At 44.7% G+C, this 17203-nt stretch overlaps 1 pseudogene; it reads left to right on the top strand.

Moving 5' to 3' along the window:
* The first annotated feature begins 263 nt into the window (after positions 1-263).
* On the top strand, positions 264-16281 carry LOC135204877 (beclin-1-like protein; annotated as a pseudogene).
* Positions 16282-17203: the final 922 nt, after the last annotated feature.

The raw sequence follows: 17203 nt of genomic DNA, 5'->3' as shown, positions 1-17203 counted from the left end.
CATGCTTGAGTGTATATAGCAGGGGACAGAATTAGACAGTCATTTAGTCCTCACAAGAACAGTCTAAACTAGACAGGTGGAGAGTCAGACAGGTGTAAGAGAGAACTATAATCACAAAAAATTTATTATTTGAAAATCACTCGACTCATTTAAACATACAAAACCAGTTTGTTTACTTTAGTGTCATTGTTGTGAGGCAAAGGGTTGACAGACAGATGATTCCTATATACTATACATTTTCAGATGCCACACTGTGAGCCACCATGGATCCTCGTGTCACTGTGAATTTTGTGTGCCAGCGTTGCACGCAGCCCTTCATTTGGATGCAGGCTTCTCCCATCTCAATGAACACACGCTTGCTGAACTTGCTTGTGAGTCGATGTTTGTGTATTGTTATTATCTGTATGATATTATTGTTAATTATTACAACCACAAAAAAATTGCTGTATTTGCTGGGGTGTGAGATATCGGACCTTGCACAAGACACACCCCCATTTTATAAGTATACATATTTTGTGCTGAAAACAATTTTAGTATGTTTCATCACACATTTATTGAAAGATATTTTAAAGTGATTTTATTCAAGTAACAACTTACTGTAATAATTAGGCTTGTTTTTCAATGTTTTATTTTTCGCAAGAAGTTTTGTGCTTGCCAGTATACTTACCATCCCATCATAATACGGCTACATTGAATGCAGGGTAGTTTTTTTTTGATACATTTGAAATAAAAAAAAGTGTCTAATGTGCTGGCAAACACAGTAGTAATTTTTTGTACATGGACAACATTTTATTCAAAAGTATTTGTTTATCTCTCAGTACCAATATACCAGGGCATCGATGCCGACTTTGATCCGTCAGATGAAACTCTGGACAAGTTTGTCCCTCCTCTTCGCCTGTCGGATTCAGGCCATCACAACCACGGATTCATGCTAGTCGGTGAATCGTATGACACAGAGAAAACTCAGCCTTTAAAGGTGAGGCATTGCTGTGTTTTTACTCGTTTCTTTATTCAGGTGGTCTGTAAGGGAGGTTTGGTAGGCTGTAGAAAAGGTTCCGTTGCAACAATTGTTGGTCCCCAGACTTATTGTTCACTGTCTTGTACTTTTGATTCATTCTCTTTGGTTTCCTCAAACCTAGCCTATGATTTTGTCTAGCTTTGGCGTTGCCCTTAATTTTTATGGTTTTTGAATAAAATTTCTTGTCATCCCAGTTGTCAGGTTAAACCGCTGTTGAATAGTAATGGTAACATGTTTTTCCAGGTGAAATGACCTATTTATATATATATAGTGTTCCATCATTTACTCTGCCGTGTAGGTGGCTAATCTTATCCTGTTTATAGAATAGGCCTAATTATGGTAATATGGACAGCTTGTTATCTTTGTTGCCTAGCCATGATTCGCTGATTTGCATGAAGGTTTTAGATCTGGATATCTGGATGAAATCATAGTTATTAGTCAGGAGATTTTAATTGACATCCCGAGTATGCTACCTTATTTGTCTATAATTCAAAGTTTGTAAGTAGACATCCACTAAATTTATCTCTTTCCTTAGTGACAAGCTGATTTTGGCAGCCTTTTTGAATGGTGAATTGTAGTTATTAGAAGCTTTTTGTATTTATAATGCTATTATGTCTACTGTGAAATTTAGCCAAACTCAAGTACAGTTTACGCAAGTACAAATACCACAAGGAACTTGTTAGTATACTGTTTGCTTTGCCAGTATTTTAGGAACTGTTATCCAATCTTGAAACCCCAAAATTGAATGAAAAAATTAAAGTTATGTCAAAAAGAGTTGTTTTTAAGCACTAACTTTGTACTAGATAGAATGATAACATCCAGATATTTGGAGAAAATGTTAAGCTAATGTGATGGAATTGAACTAAACCTTCCATCCCATTTATCTTGAAAAGAATAAGCATTACCTCATTTCCTTCAGGTTGTTACTGGTTTGTACGATCTGGTCAGCTCAAACAGCGACATAGACCACCCGCTCTGCGAGGAATGCACAGACGCACTACTGGACATGATGGACACGACTTTTGTCTCGAACACAGAAACGAGGCACAGATGTCTCAGCAGCTTCTGGTGTCATTGAAACAGAGCATGCCTCCAGACGAAGACGTCACGGCTTTGGAGAATGAACTCAAGAGTGTACGAAGCAGTGGATTTTATTTGTTTGTTTGTTGTTGACAGTTAGAATAGTTTGTCGAGGACAGTAGTAGTCCCTTAAACACAAAATTTCAAAGATACAATCCTTTGTGAGGAATATTTGTATATATAAACTTGCTTTTTGTATTTCACTGCCATTAAACTTCGCTGTAGGGGCTAAGTGCTGTTAGCGCAACTCAAGCAGTGCACGGTAGGCATTTACTTGAGGATCTTTGCAATGACCCTTTGGCCCAAGCTGTAGCCCACTTTCATTATTTTTACTGTACCTTCATTCATATTCTTCTCTTTCTTCCATCTGACTTGCCAATCCTCCCCCAACAATTTTTATCATAGTGCAATGCGAGGTCTCCCTCTTACTACACCTGTCAAACGTTTTTGTTCTCGGTTTACCTTTTTAGCGCACATTGCTATATAGCATAGGCTATCTACAATGCTGGATGCTTAGACTTATCTTTGTTCAGTTTACAAAGTACTTCATTCTTGGAACAGTGGATGGTTTGTATGTAGAGGACTACGTAGTATTGTACATATTCATCTTTTTGATTTCATGGTTTTTTGCTTGTATTTATTTTTAATGGATAATTATGTATTGTTCTGTAGCTTTGATGAGGTTTTTGAACTCAATTTTTTCTTTTCTGTTCTTCAATTCACTGCTCATGTTCCTAGGAGAAGTCCAAATAATAATTATAGCAGGCATTTTAGTTTGTTCAGTATGTTTATGAATTATGCTCGCTATAATTATCTTTACAAGTACAGTGGGCCCCCCGTATTCGCGGCGTTCTCCGGATTCGCGGACTCACACGTTCGCGGATTTCTCTCGGAAACGTTTCCCCCCGTATTATTCGCGGAAAATTCGCGCATTCGCAGTATTTTTCTATGAGAAATATCCACACATTCCTGGTTTGTTTTTCATCAATTTCATCATAAAATGCACTTTTTGTGATAAACTATTAAAAAAACCAAGTATGAATATTTTTAGTGGTTTTTCTTGAGTTTTTAGCCAACAAAATAGGCTGTTTTTAGCGTTTTTATAGGGGTTCCAAACATTCGCGGGTTCTAACTATTCACGGGGGAGCCTGGTACGCATCCCCCGCAAATACTGGGGGACCACTGTACTACTTTAGTAATAATATTGTCATCTAACACGAATACAAACTTTTAGCATACAGTTCCAAACTCATCTTATGTTAGGTTTTCGAATTCAGAATCCACTAACCTCTTACTGGGATCACCACCTTCATTTTTCCTGTGGCAGAATCTTGCTTTAGGCATCTTGTGCCTCCTATGGTTATGTTATCGCCCTTCTTAGGGGACGACATTGCTCTCTGGTGAGTCTGAAGATAGAAAAATGTTGCTTTCAGATAATTGTTTCCCTGAGGGTTTCAAATTCATGAAATTTGATGCCTGCCGGGTATGGCTGTCATATTTGGAAGGTACCTTTCACGTCCAACGCCCTTGCAGACCTCAGGGGACTCCCTGTTTGAAAAGCATTCTTTTGGATCAGTCCTATTCCCTGGTTATGTGAACCCTTCGCTATTTGAAGGAATAATGGTAGTTTTATCTCGGTTAGGAAGAATAGATTATCTCAGAAGGGAAGAAAGTGACGGCAGCGCAGTATTTCGATGAAGATATGAAGGACTGGTTAAGTTACTCTTCACTATTTGTAGCAAAAAGACAATACTTTTATCTGTGTGTGGAAGGATTGGTTATCCCAAAGGATAGACAGGTCAGTATTTCTGTGATCTACTTTCTCCAAAGTAAACACCCACATTATCCTTTACAGCTTGAGTTGGAGGAGGAGCGGCTGCTTGTTGAACTGGCCGAGACCCAGAAGGAACAGGAAGTCGTGATGACCGTCTTGGAGAAGCATGAGGAGGAGAAGGCGAGGTTGCAGGACGAAGAGGAACGGTATTGGAGGGAGTACTGTTCTCACAAATACCAACTCACGCAGATGGAGGACGAAAACAGGAGGTAGAGTGTTCGATTCCTCTTATGATAATACTCTGAAGTTACTGTAACAATGCATTAACATCTGTAACCCTCTTAGGGGGATTGTTTAAAAATGTATACCTTGACTTACGTTGCCACCGACTTGCAATGATTCAATCTTACGGTACTTATTCAGCACTATAACTTGATTTTGCATCAAGTTATGGCACTGTAAGCGCCATTGATGGTACTAACGGCAAGAGGAGGCATCAAGTTAACTGCGCTTATGGTGTTGTAGCTTGATGCAACTTCAAGTTACAGTGCCATGAGTAATGATAGAGCACCAATAACTGCGAAAAACAACTTACAATGGAAATCAATTTATGGTATGGCGCTGGAATAGATTCTCCGCCGTAAGTCAAGGACGCACTGTAGTATTTCTATATACAGGCAGTACCCGGGTTACGACAGGTTTGGCTTACAATGTTCCGAGGTTAAGGCGCTTCTCAATTATATTCATCAGACATTATTTCCGTGGTTACAACACATGTTCCGGGGTTACGACGCCTACAACACTCATCTGGCAGATGAAATATGACACCAAAAATGCAAAATAATCAATATTTGAAGGTTTTTTTGATGAAAAATGCAATAAGAATGCATTTTACACTTTTCAATACACCAAAAGCATTAAAAGTAAGGTTTTCTTAGGATTTTTTACGATGTTCCGACTTACGGCGCATCTCAAGAACAGAACCCCCGTCGTAACCCGGGGACTGCCTGTAGTGATTGAAAGATGACACAAAATACTCGATTTCTCATTAATAGTCCTGATTTTATCATATTATACTTCATTCTTATCAAGTTGCAATTCTACCAACAAATCAAATTTCTTGTCTTCCTTTGTATCATTTTAGCTTAGTGATTTTTTGCTATTAGTAAATTGAAATTAGCAGGACAAAGGTCTCTTGGAAGGTCCAGGAAATCAGGGATAAATAAGTGATTTAGACGGAGACCTAGACTAATGTGCGAGGTGGAGGAGAGCAGAAATAAACTCGTAACACTTAGTATGTCGTTGTAAAAAGTATAACGTGGAATTGTAGCTAAGGCCGTTCCAGACATAGGCGAAGATTTTAGTTTGAACTTTGTTTTAGAGCATTTTAAATTTTCCTTCCCAGCTTAAAGAACCAACTACAGTACACTCAGAACCAGTTGGAACGACTGACGACCCAATGTTCTTCAACACGACATTCCATATCTGGTTTTTTTTTTTTTTTTAACTACTGGTCCACTTTGGAACGATCAACAACCTCCGGCTCGGTCGTCTGCCAACGGCACCCGTCACGTGGCCGGAGATCAACGCTGCTTGGGGCCAGACTGTGCTTCTTCTTGCTTCGCTCGCAAGGAAAATTGGACTCAAGTTCTCCAAGTATAGGCTTGTGCCTTTTGGGAATCACTCGTATATTGAGGTTTGTATCTTGGATGCCACGGGTTTGATTTGGTACATTTGAAATGATGTGATGCAGTGCAGTACTGCCATAAAACTGTCCTTCTTGAATTTGAATAAATTTTTATTGATTTTTTTTTAACAAGTGAGATCTTTCTCTATTACCATCTACCTTCTCTTACTTCCTATGGAGCACTGTATTCATTGGAAGCTTGAATTTCAAGTCAGTAGCCCCTGTTGCCTTGTTCCTTATGAATAGTTCTTCATCGTCTGAATAATAATAATAATGATAATTTGTTTGAAGTTATTTGAGATTTCTGAAGTGGATTTTCTAAGGTAACAAGCTTTATGTGCAATTCTTAATAACAAACTAAAAAAATCTTGACAGTTGAGAATCAGTTTCCATAACTCTGAAGGGGATCATGTCACTTCCATTTTCCTCTCCACAGGTGATCGGAGAAAACCGCGAACTCCCACTGTACGGATCTGGAGGCTTCAGGTTCCTCTGGGACACCAAATTCGATGCTGGGATGGTGGCCTTCCTGGAGTGTGTCGCAGAGTTCCAGCAGCACGTCGAAGCCCAGGGAGGACAGTCGGCGAAGTTCTGTCTCCCGTACCGCATCAACAAACACTTCATAGAGGATCCGACCTCTAACAATTCCATGTCGATCAAGTGAGTCTAGTGTTAATGGGTCCTGGTTTTGTTAGTTTTGAGGTTGTGTGATCTTTTGAGATTTGAATTTGCTGGTTATGTATCTTGGTTTATGGGAAAATTGTCAAAATGTGAAGCTTTAGAAGTGTACTGTTGTAATTTTATCCGCACAGTGGATCCCTACTGATTTGTGGTTCCGGATTCGCGGCTTCACCAATTTGCAGATTTTTCTGTGGAACATAAATCCACATTGTTGGTGAAAAATTCGCTTATTTGCAGTATTTTTCATAGAGAGATATTCACTAATTACTTTATTTTCATATCATATTTGTGATTAAATGCTTTTTTTGTGTGTGTGTGTGTGTGTGTGTGTGTTTGAACAATCAAAATAGGCAGCCATAAGTGTTTTAGAGGGGTGTCAAGCATTCATGGATTTTAGCTATTAGCGGGTATTGTGGCATGTATCCCCTGGCAAATACCCGGGGGTATTTGCCAGGAAGGTTATTCAAGTCTGTGATCAATACCCAATTGACCTCTTTGCTGTGATTGTTGATGGCTTTTGTTGATGTTGATTACTGTAACAGTTATTTCAGCTTTCCTACTATATTTTGCACAGGGCCATACTGAGGTAAAAAATGCACTTGTTAATATGAATTATGACAATCATGAACACTCCATAAATGAGTTTGTCCCCATAGGAGGGTAGTGCCATCACTACACCTCATGCAGTGCTCTGCAGGCATTACGTAAGATTCTTTGTAAGCGTCCCTTCGACCCCTAGCTGCAACCCCTTTCATTCCTGTGACTGTACCTCCGTTCATATTCTCTTTCGTCCATCTTACTTTCCACCCTCTCCTAACAAGTGTTTCTAAGTGCTTCAACTGCGAGGTTTTCCTCCTGTTACACTTTTCAAACCTTTCAACTATCAATTTCTCTGTCAGTGCTGATTGACCTCGTAGGTCAGCAGGACCAAAACAAATTATGCTTCATTCCAGTCCTTATATGAGTGTTTGTATGGTGCTTTGTTCCGACACGGCATACAAACCTTCGGTCCTTTTACAATAGGAAGGTACTAGCGGCAGCTGGATTAGGTCGTAAGCTTTCGAACAAGGGGTTCGGTAGTTAACTGCTTGTCCGACAGGCGCGCGCGACTGGGAGGTAAACAAATCACTTTTGCTTTCGGCCTGCTGGCGTGTGGACGTTGTATCATCGCTCTCTCGCCGCTTCATCGTCGTTGCTTTTTCGCATGGTTTGTGGTTTTTTCTTTTTCTATTTATCTAGTGAAACTGAAAGAATTGTAAGTACAATCATTTCATATTTATTTCCAAATTTCCAATTTGAATTCAATTGTGAATAAAGGATCTTGGTTTCTCCACGCTCCGATTACCCGAGTGCCGGGACTGAAGGGCGTAAGTGCGGGAATTCATTTTCCCAGAAATGATCCTCGTATTGTGTATGCTCGGTGCCGAGGGCGGGAGAGCGCTCGCTCCAAGCGTATATTTTGGTTGGAAATGTGTAGATGAAAATCGTAAGTAAGTGCTCTTTTCATTTATATTTTTTTGACCTGTATGCTCGTTGCCGAGCGAATGCGCTCGGCACGAAAACTTATTCTGTATGGAAGTGGAATCGCAAGTACAGTATTCTTTTTCATTTTCATATATTTATTTTGATTGTAGCAATACTCATTTTGGATCAGTTTCCGAGCTTACCCGGAAATTGATTCCTTTCCCCTTTTTATTTGAATGAAGTGAAATCGCAAGTGCAGTTCTTTTTCATTTTCATATTTTATTGAGATTGCATTGTTTACTTGGATCTTAATGTTTCCGCTATTTTCCCGGGAATTTGATCCTTCCCCTTTTTATTTGTATGAAGTGAAATCGCAAGCGCAGTATTCTTTTTCATTTTCATATATATTTTGATTGCATCAATTCATTATGGATCAAGGTTTCATTCATAATCGGGAATGGATCCTTTTACCCTTGCGCTCGGTACCCGAGGGCGCAAATGCGCTCGATCCGAGCCCTTATTTCATTGTGAAGTGAATCGTAATGCAAGATTCTTTTTCATTTTATTCCTTTATTATTGATTGCATCAATATTTATTTGGTTCAAGTTCCACTCAGTCAGGGAATTGATCCTTATGCCCTTGCATTCGGGAGCCGAGGGCACAATTGCTCTCGGGCTCTTATTATTATTGTTGGGTACATGGGTGCTGTGCGGGGGTGGGGGTGGGGAACAGAGAAAAACCCCCCCCCCCCCCCCCCCCCCCCCCCCCCCCCCCCCCCCCCCCCCCCCCCCCCCCCCCCCCCCCCCCCCCCCCCCCCCCCCCCCCCCGCTCAGCTCCCACAGATGGCCCTTCCCCTTTGGGGGGGGGAGGTTATCTGCGTTCTTCTCCTCGCCCGATCCGTCGAGCACGGGGAGGTGCTCGGTGCCCGATGATACAATTGTATTCGGGGTCTTCCACTCGTTCGGAGAGGGCTCACCCCCCCGCGCGAGGGGACTTCCCCCCCCACTAAATCGCTACTACTGTTATTTCCGCAGGTGCTACTGCCACGAGGGTGGACCTTTGGTGAGGTATGGGCCCGTCCTTCCATTTGCAGGGCGTGCTAGTGTCCAGGCTGCGGTTCTATGTCTGGGCCTACTGCGGTCACCATGGAGTGTGGTGACCACGCTCCAGGTGACGACGTCCCTCCTCACCTGGTGTACTCGCCTCACGTGGTAACAGTCTTGCCTACAGCCGCTGTGAAGTGCCGTTCGCCGTACCGAGAGGGGGGCGTGCCGCCGCCGCTCGTGGTTGCCGCGCTGCTGCGACCACACTTCCGCTGCCCTAGAGCTCGCCCCTGGACCTGCCGCCGGTACCAGGATGTTGCTGGCTGCTGCTCCACTTCCTGTGTTTCCGGTGCTGCCTGCCGTACCTGCCGATTCTGGGCTGACTGTCCATGCAGTTTGCTGCGCTGGCTGTCCCTGCCGTTGCTGCGCTGGCTGTCCCTGCCGTTGCTGCGCTGGCTGTCCCTACCGATGCTGTGCTGGCTGTGCCTGCTGTCCTGAGATGCCCATACCTGCTGACGTCGTCCCTGTTCGTGGTGGTACTACCCCAGACTATGGTCTGTCTGTACAGGTGCGTCCGGGCCCTGTGGCTTCGGCTACAGCAGCCCCGGCTCCGCCCTGGATGGCAGATCTTACGTCTGTCCTGAGGAAGGTGACGAAGAAGAGGAGGAAGGTGTCGTCGTCGTCATCTTCTTCATCGTCGTCGGCTGCCGCCTTCTTCACCCCTTCGACTTCTAAGGCTTCACAGCCGAGGAAGAAGAAGGTTGCCTCCTCCCTCCTAAGAAGTCTCCCTCGAGCTTCTCAGGACCCGTCTCACCCTCGGTGGGACGGGTGGGTTCCTTCCGCTGGTCCTCCTGCTCCTTCGGGAGCGGGGCCCGTCTCTTCTTCCGCAAGGAAGAAGACTACGGGGACCAGAGGGGGGGGGGTACCGGCTAACACAGGTACTTCCTCGCCTGGTGTCAGTGGTTTTCTGCCACTTGCATTCAGGGTCCGTCTCGGCCTCTCGTTCGGGGGAGGTACCGAGTGTACGGTCGCCTACCAGCGACCGTGCAGCCAGGAACCAGACCTCGGAGCTCGCTCAGCGTCAGGTTCACGGCACGGGGCGGAAGACTGGTGACAGCCGCTCACGCGACTCCTCACAGACCAGCTCTCGCTCTCGCGGCGACCAGCTGGCTACCCGGGGACGTGACGGTCCACGACCGGCCACGGCTGAGGCTGGGAAGAGGTCCTCCCGTTCGCCGGTGCCAGCCACGGCTGGAACCAGCGACGTGACGTGCCGTGAGGACAAGCACCGGTCTCACTGTGACAGTGGAGCCTGCAGGTCGCCTGACCGTCGCTCTCACAGAGAGCGATCGGGTACGGCAACCAGCACCAGCTCTTCTGACACTCGAGATCGGGGGGGGGGGCCGCTGTCGCTCAGTCCAGCCGTTTCTCCACAGCGACGGTTTCGACCAGGCTTGCAGCTCGATCGCCCCACTGCGGGTTGACCGATCGCCTGCAGCCTCCAAGCCTGCTGGTTCTGCCAGCGAGCGAGGAGGGAGCGTCAGGTCTGCCTCTCCCGCTACCTTTCAACCTCCTCGGGTTTTACACCGGGAGGAGCGAGGGTATTGAGGAGTGATCGTGAGGGGTGCGCCCCTCATGATCCCACCACGACGCCCTACGTGCAGGCACGGTTCCTTGGACCGGCAGGACGTATGCGCAAAGTGGATGGAGAAGACCGAGAGGGCTGTCGCTGTTCCCCCTTTTCAGGAGGAAGGTTCTCGGAATATGCTCTTGTTCGAAGGGCTTTAAACGGTCCCACTCTGCAAGATGCTGTGCTTCCGAGATCCAGAGGAACTTTGCCGAGGTATATGGCGCTGATTCGTCAGCACGACGGCCTCGGGAAGATCGCCGCTCCCACCAGCAGAGCCACGTCTCGGCTCGAGTTGTTTTGGGGCCCGAGAGGGAACCCAATCCGACGGTGGGTCTGCCGCGATCGGAGCTTGCCAACTGTGTTGAACAAGGTAGTCTCTCGTCTCGGACAAGAAGGCTCTCTCAGTTTCGGCCGGTCGAACAAGCTACTTCCCTCCTCTACTGCGACAGAGGCGTTTTCTACGTGTCTTCGGACACGTATTTGAATACCCCCTTCGGTCCTCCTGAGGTTTCGACCTTGACGAGGACTGGAATGAGTCGGAGGACGGTATCGGCTCTCTCCTGTCCAGGTGTCGATCAGCCCCCACCCAGACGACGTTCACAGTGGCGGCAGACCCTTACCTACAGCATGAGTTCGTAACCCTCTCGGCGAAACGTTTTCTCCTGACGATACGTTTTCCCAGGCTCTGAGAGGCCATCGCCCGTAAGGCGATGCTCCTCCTTTTCTTCTCCAACCTGCTAGTTCCGCTGGGAAGGCGAGCCAGTATCCAATTCCTCCCCCATTCCCTCTCTCCTTACGCTACAGAGGGAAAAGGGGAGGGATCCTACAGAGATTTCTCTGTAAGATCCCCACGTTAGGGGCGGGCTTGCGCTACCGGGGGGACCTTCTTCCGGGTCCTACCTACATAAGCCCCGGTCGTTGAGGAGGGATCCTGCCCCTTTCTCGATTTCTACGGGAATCAGAGAGGGACCACCAGCCGATATCGTTTGACGAATTCGGTGGGTTCGCAGAGTGCTTAGAATTCTACGGAATTTCTAGCGCACTCAGAGTGTTTCGAGTTTTTTACGATCTCCAAACACTTAGGCGAGACCACGGTCCAAAGTGAGCGAGAATCCCCGATAATTGTTACACGATAATCGGGAACCTCGCTTATGCTCGAATTTCCTGTAATTTCTAGCATTTTGGAAGAAGACGCTGCTGGAAGAAGGGTATCTCACAGTAGGCGATTAACCGGAATAGAGAAGAACGGACGGGAACTTCCAGTTTGGCTTGAAACTATCGTCTTCGGTATTCTGTTCACCATTGAAGCTTTCCTTTGGGAAAGACTTCTCCTTCACTCTCTTGACTAGAGAACGAAGGCGGTCGATCTCCAATCCTTATCTCATTCCCTCGAGAGGAAAAGAATTTTGGATGGAGGTAGTGGTACAGAACCTACAAATATACTACGTATATTACCCTCGCGACATGATCTTTTAACAGTTGAATTGTCCCGGGGGGTAGGCGCATATGTAGTTAACTCTACGGTTGTGACCGAGGACGAATTGTATCTTAATTGAACTGCAACTCGGGGTTGCCTGCAACCTCCCAGCAGTTATCAGTTCGATTTTAGATACTTGGTATGTCATGACAACCCAAATCAGCTTTTGTATTTACCGAAATCCGTTTCGGTTAAATATAATTGTCGAGCGTATTCTTTATGCTCCGATTTGGTTCTAGCCGAACGCATTCCTTCTTGGGGAATAATGGATTACCTGGCAACTCAGGATGACGAGTCACCGAGGAGCTACTGCGTATGAAAAACTGCCTGATAGCGGACTCAGTATCAGCTAGGTCTCGAGATGCACGCTCGGTTACGTCTCTCTCCCCCTGGTTTTGATTGACTACCGAACTGTATCTCTGCCCAACAATCATGGACCTTAGGTCTCTGATTAACGGGGATTCTCGCAATAATGAAGGACCATCTACTGCTGTGACGCTCGATTTGCATCGCCTTCGACATGCGAGAATTTTCAACAGAGATATCTCTTGGACTCTTTCATCTTTCTGTTTTACCGCACGGTAACAGAAGTTCTGTACTAGGCACCCGCTGCATCGCACCGCGATAATGCGAATGATTTTTGCAGACATCTGAGTTTGTCTTCAAAAAATATCTCGTATTCGTAGGGTGTGGCAATTATCATTGCTCGCCCCGAATTAACAGATATGTCCAGAAGACATCGCCTACTCTCCGACCCTGACAGCTCTTACTTCCAAATGTCAGCCCATGAGAGCAGTTCTTCAGGCAGTATTTCCCGTCTTCATTACTGAAAAGCGCTCCGCTTTTTATTGCAACTACGATCCCCTCACCGGGGACAGCAATGAATAGCGGTTAGGCGTTCTCAGGTCTTTGTAGCACAGGTTCAGAATCTTGAGAATCCTTCTCTTTGGTTCAGCTGTGAAGACGTAGGGTTGCATTTTCTGTACACCTTCGTCTTCAACGACACATAGTGTTGTTTCTCCTTAGCCGAGAATCAACTATACTATGAGATATCTTGCCCATCAGGGACCTCGGTCTCTAGAAGGCAATTGACTTTCGCCTGTTGGGCACATGCCTTAAGAGAGTCATCACCTTGCCTTCTGCATCGGTGACGAACAAATTATTGTTTTAGTCTCTTGGGCTAAACCCTTTTAAGGCGAAGGTCACGTGACTTGCTCGGGATGCTTGGACAACTTGCCTCCTACGAACGCAGTCAGTCGGCAGCTTTCAGAGCGCCCAAGTCTGTTACGAACTTCGCTGTGGCACTTTTAGTTCGGTTGTTCCATAACAGTCTTTTCTTCGTCCTAACGGCTTGTCACAGTACCCATACCATCGACACCCACCATTGAGTGTCGGTGTCCTATCCACTACCGAGAAGAACAAACTTCGCTGCAAGACGGATAGACCAGTTATGGGTACAGGCATCACCGAAGTCGAGAAATAGGGATAGGTCATACGACCACCTCTTTTCTTTTTCTCTGAGGTAAATTGCATGGCTTTTCCTGCGAAGTCAAGCATCCAGGGGATGGGGTGGGGATTCGTGACGCTCGATTTCGTACCGAATTCGTAGCGAAGACTCTGAACCCCTTCGGTTCCTGACGATCGGTTAGAGTCCTTCACAATCCCCTCCCTAATGGACTTCACCGCCTTCGATGCGAAGGAGATGCTGCTTTGTCCTGTGAAAGCGCGACCGCGCTTTCTGAAGAAACTCGACATCCCAGGCTGAGTGTTGAAGACTCTTCGTCAGCACCAAGATGACCTAGAAGTACACTCCCTCGAGTTAAACAAGAACTTCTCCGTGGCGTCAGGTACTGAAGGCAGGGGTCCTGTACAACCAGACCACTGGCACCCTGTTTCCTTTTACCTTTTTGGATATTGCCCACAGGTTCCTTGGATCGTTTTTCCTTGGGGACCCGTGTGGCTGCTCAACACGTTGTGTAGCTAACCCAGACCCTAGCAGGCTGAACAGCATCGAAGTCCTGGTGTGACTGTAAGAATAGATAAGTGAATGAGAGAGTGACTGGCTTTCTCTTCCATTCTTTTTCTCCCCCTCTACCTGTGGGTAGAGGGATACGGTCATCACCTGCTGGATAAGGACGAGATGCCGGTGAGCTACTCGACAGAGCCCCATCCTACCCTCCCTTTCACTAGGGATGGGGGCGAATATCCCCCACTTCCTCCTACAAGGGGGGGGGAAGTGGATGCCAACAAGAGACAAAACCCTAACTTTATGTGGCCTCTTGCAAATAGGAAACTTGTTTCTTGTTTGCTGTACGAGAGATACGCTTGCCTCTCTCTTAGTACTTGGTCCAGAGGGTCTGACCATTGATCCTGCGGTGCACACCCCGATCAATCGGGACAGAGGCTTGGATCCCTCCTCGCTCTTTACGACCAGGGAGGCCTTCCAAGGTTGGGCGAACACCAGTCTGCTTCACAAAAGACTCAGATCCCTCCCACCCAAGAAGTAGTCCCTTCCTATTGTAAAAGGACCGAAGTTTGTATGCCGTGTCGGAACAAATGACAATTTGTCCAAAATTGCATTTTTTCTAACTATACAAACCTGAGGTCCTTTTTGACACATAGTCCCACCTCATGCCACCCCCTCACTCTGCAGTTTTTTGCTTGGGCCCAAAAGCAAAAAGTGATTTGTTTTACCTCCCAGTCGCGCGCGCGCGCCTGTCGACAAGCAGTTAAACTACTACCGAACCCCTTGTTCGAAGCTTACGACCTATCCAGCTGCCGCTAGTACCTTCCTATTGTAAAAGGGACCTCAGGTTTGTATAGTTAGGAAAAATGCAATTGGACAATTGTCATTTTACGTTGCAACGGAAACCAGTGGTTATTCAGCAACGGGACCAACAGCTTTACGTGACTTCCGAACCACATTGAGAGTGGAACTTCTACACAGAAATACACATTTCTCACTCCTCATGGAATGGCCGAGAATCGTACCTGCAACCACTGAGGTGGGGAAACCGGGAAAAACCAACACTATACCAACCACAAATTTTATGCTTCATTCCAGTCCATATATGAGTTGGTGTGACACCAGAGGAGAAAAGACAGTATCTTGATTTTATCACCTGTAAATGTCAGGAACAAGTTGACTATAAAATGGGAGGCTATGTTTGATAGAGCTGTCCAGTTCTGTAAACAGGACGCTGTTCTTTACCCTTGACCCCCTCTTACTTATTCCAGTGAACCCCAAAGAATGAAGCCCACATTCTTTGGAAGCTTGAATTTGAAGTCAATGGCCCCTTTGGTGGGCTTATTCCATATGAATAGGTTTAGTTTTCTGAATCAGAATAATAATAATTTAGTTCGTGTGTAAGAAACAAAAAACCACTGGTCCTGCTTGGGCCAAAAAAACAATAAATAGTAAAGATTTTCCTTTTCCTTGAATTGAGGTGAAAATTGAATAATAAGGTACATATAAATAAAGTCTAAAGGTGTTCTTTGCACCTTCCTAAATTGACTGTCCAGAACCTTGGAATTTTTCTGCATTGGCAATGTTTTGATCGAGTCAGTCCTGTGATTGAGCACCAGTTTTTGAATGACTAGTCTTTAATCAGTAGGGAATTGAGAGTTTTTGTTGATTAGACACATGTTATGTTTAATGTATTATGTAGCCAATGGCTTATATTACTGACTCTGGTACTATATTTATTAAGCTCAGTATTTAGCAAGTTAAATTTGATGCGTTCACAACCTGTACTACCTGCTCTTTTACAATCTTAACAGTAAATGTGGTTCCTGTTTTCGGCTACAGCAAGAAAAACCTTTCGTATCTTAAAGGCATTGCTGTTCTCTCTTTAGAAGTTACCTTACTTAATATAATATTAAAAAATAATAATAATAATGCTGATAATAATCTTTTCCAGGTATGCAGTTTCACAGCGAAGAACAGTGGGGACGAAAGCCCTGAAGTTTTTACTCACGAACCTCAAGTGGGGTTTAACGTGGGTTCCTCCGCCCTTTTCTCCAGCTCCCAGGGCGAGAACTAGCATCACGACGGGAGATTTCGTGAAGGAGGGCAACGTTATGGTTATGCTGTGCAATCTTGAACATTAGGCCAGTAGTACCTTGGAGGGACCTCTGAGAAAGCTCGTATTGATGACGGGAAGTGTAATTGTTGATCCGTGTAATCATAAACACTCAGGCCATTCATTGCCAAATCACCTGAACATCTGACTAAGCTGACAGAGAGCTGTTGTGCCTGTTAGACTGGTATTGGTATGATCAAAAGATGTATATAGTGTTGTAATTATGGTCGGTACATAACCAACAGAAATATTTTTTTATTTACATTATAAGTAAGTTATGTAACTGTTTCTTACTTTATAAGTGCGTACAAGGATATTTCCTTCTTCGTTTAGGAACCATGATGCTAAGTTTCGGTTGCTGGTGTATCCCAGTAAATTTGTTTTGAATTTCTTAAACCATGGTTTGAATTGTGGTAATGCGAGATGCATTTTCCCTCATACTGTACAGAATTCTGTTGCTGATTTTGACATTAGTACAGTACGGAACTTTTATATGTGATATACGTGTAAGGCAAACATGTTTTGTTTGTAAATAAATGTTTATACAAGTTTAATATGTTGTGTTTTTCATTGTCACTTAGTTATTATAAGTAAGAAAGTACTTACAGTTGCTTTAGAGTGTGGGAACTGGTATCGGGTTAAGGACTTGGTAAGACTTGACAGAGGGAAAGGTTTTTGGATGTTACGTATGAAGGCTGAAGATGAGCTTGTGCCAGCTATGTATGTAGATAATTTATGGATGGAGGAGATTATATATTTGTGATGCTGAGGACATGATTAGAAATTGGAGGGAATATTGACGGTAATGTATCCTGAAATATATTGAAACATTGTTAAACATTTATTCTTCGTGGCCAATCTAGAAGTCTTTCATTTTGGGGGCACTTAGGATTATCATATATATATGTAATATGTACACACATATAGTACATCTATATCAATATTTATTTGCACACACACGTATAATTATTGTTGTTGTACAGTTGTTTTGGTTGAAGTAATCATTTTTGTGACTGATGAATCTGCCACTGACTGTGGGGTACAATTATTTTAAGAACAAAATATGTTTCATTTAACCCTTGATTTCTAGCAACACTGGGTTATAGGAAGTGGCATCAAAGTCATGATTTACTGTTTTGTATGTCTGTTACGTGTTTAAGTTGTAGAGTATTAAGTAATGTATATTTGTTCCGATACGTAATACAAACCATCGGTCCTTTAACAATGGGAATGTAATCAGCTGCAGCTGGAACCAGTCGTAAGCTTT

This window comes from Macrobrachium nipponense, chromosome 47 (genome assembly GCF_015104395.2).
Source record: "Macrobrachium nipponense isolate FS-2020 chromosome 47, ASM1510439v2, whole genome shotgun sequence".
NCBI lineage: Eukaryota > Metazoa > Arthropoda > Malacostraca > Decapoda > Palaemonidae > Macrobrachium > Macrobrachium nipponense.
The sequence above is the reverse complement of the archived record's forward strand: the minus strand, read 5'-3'. Positions and strand labels throughout refer to the sequence as shown.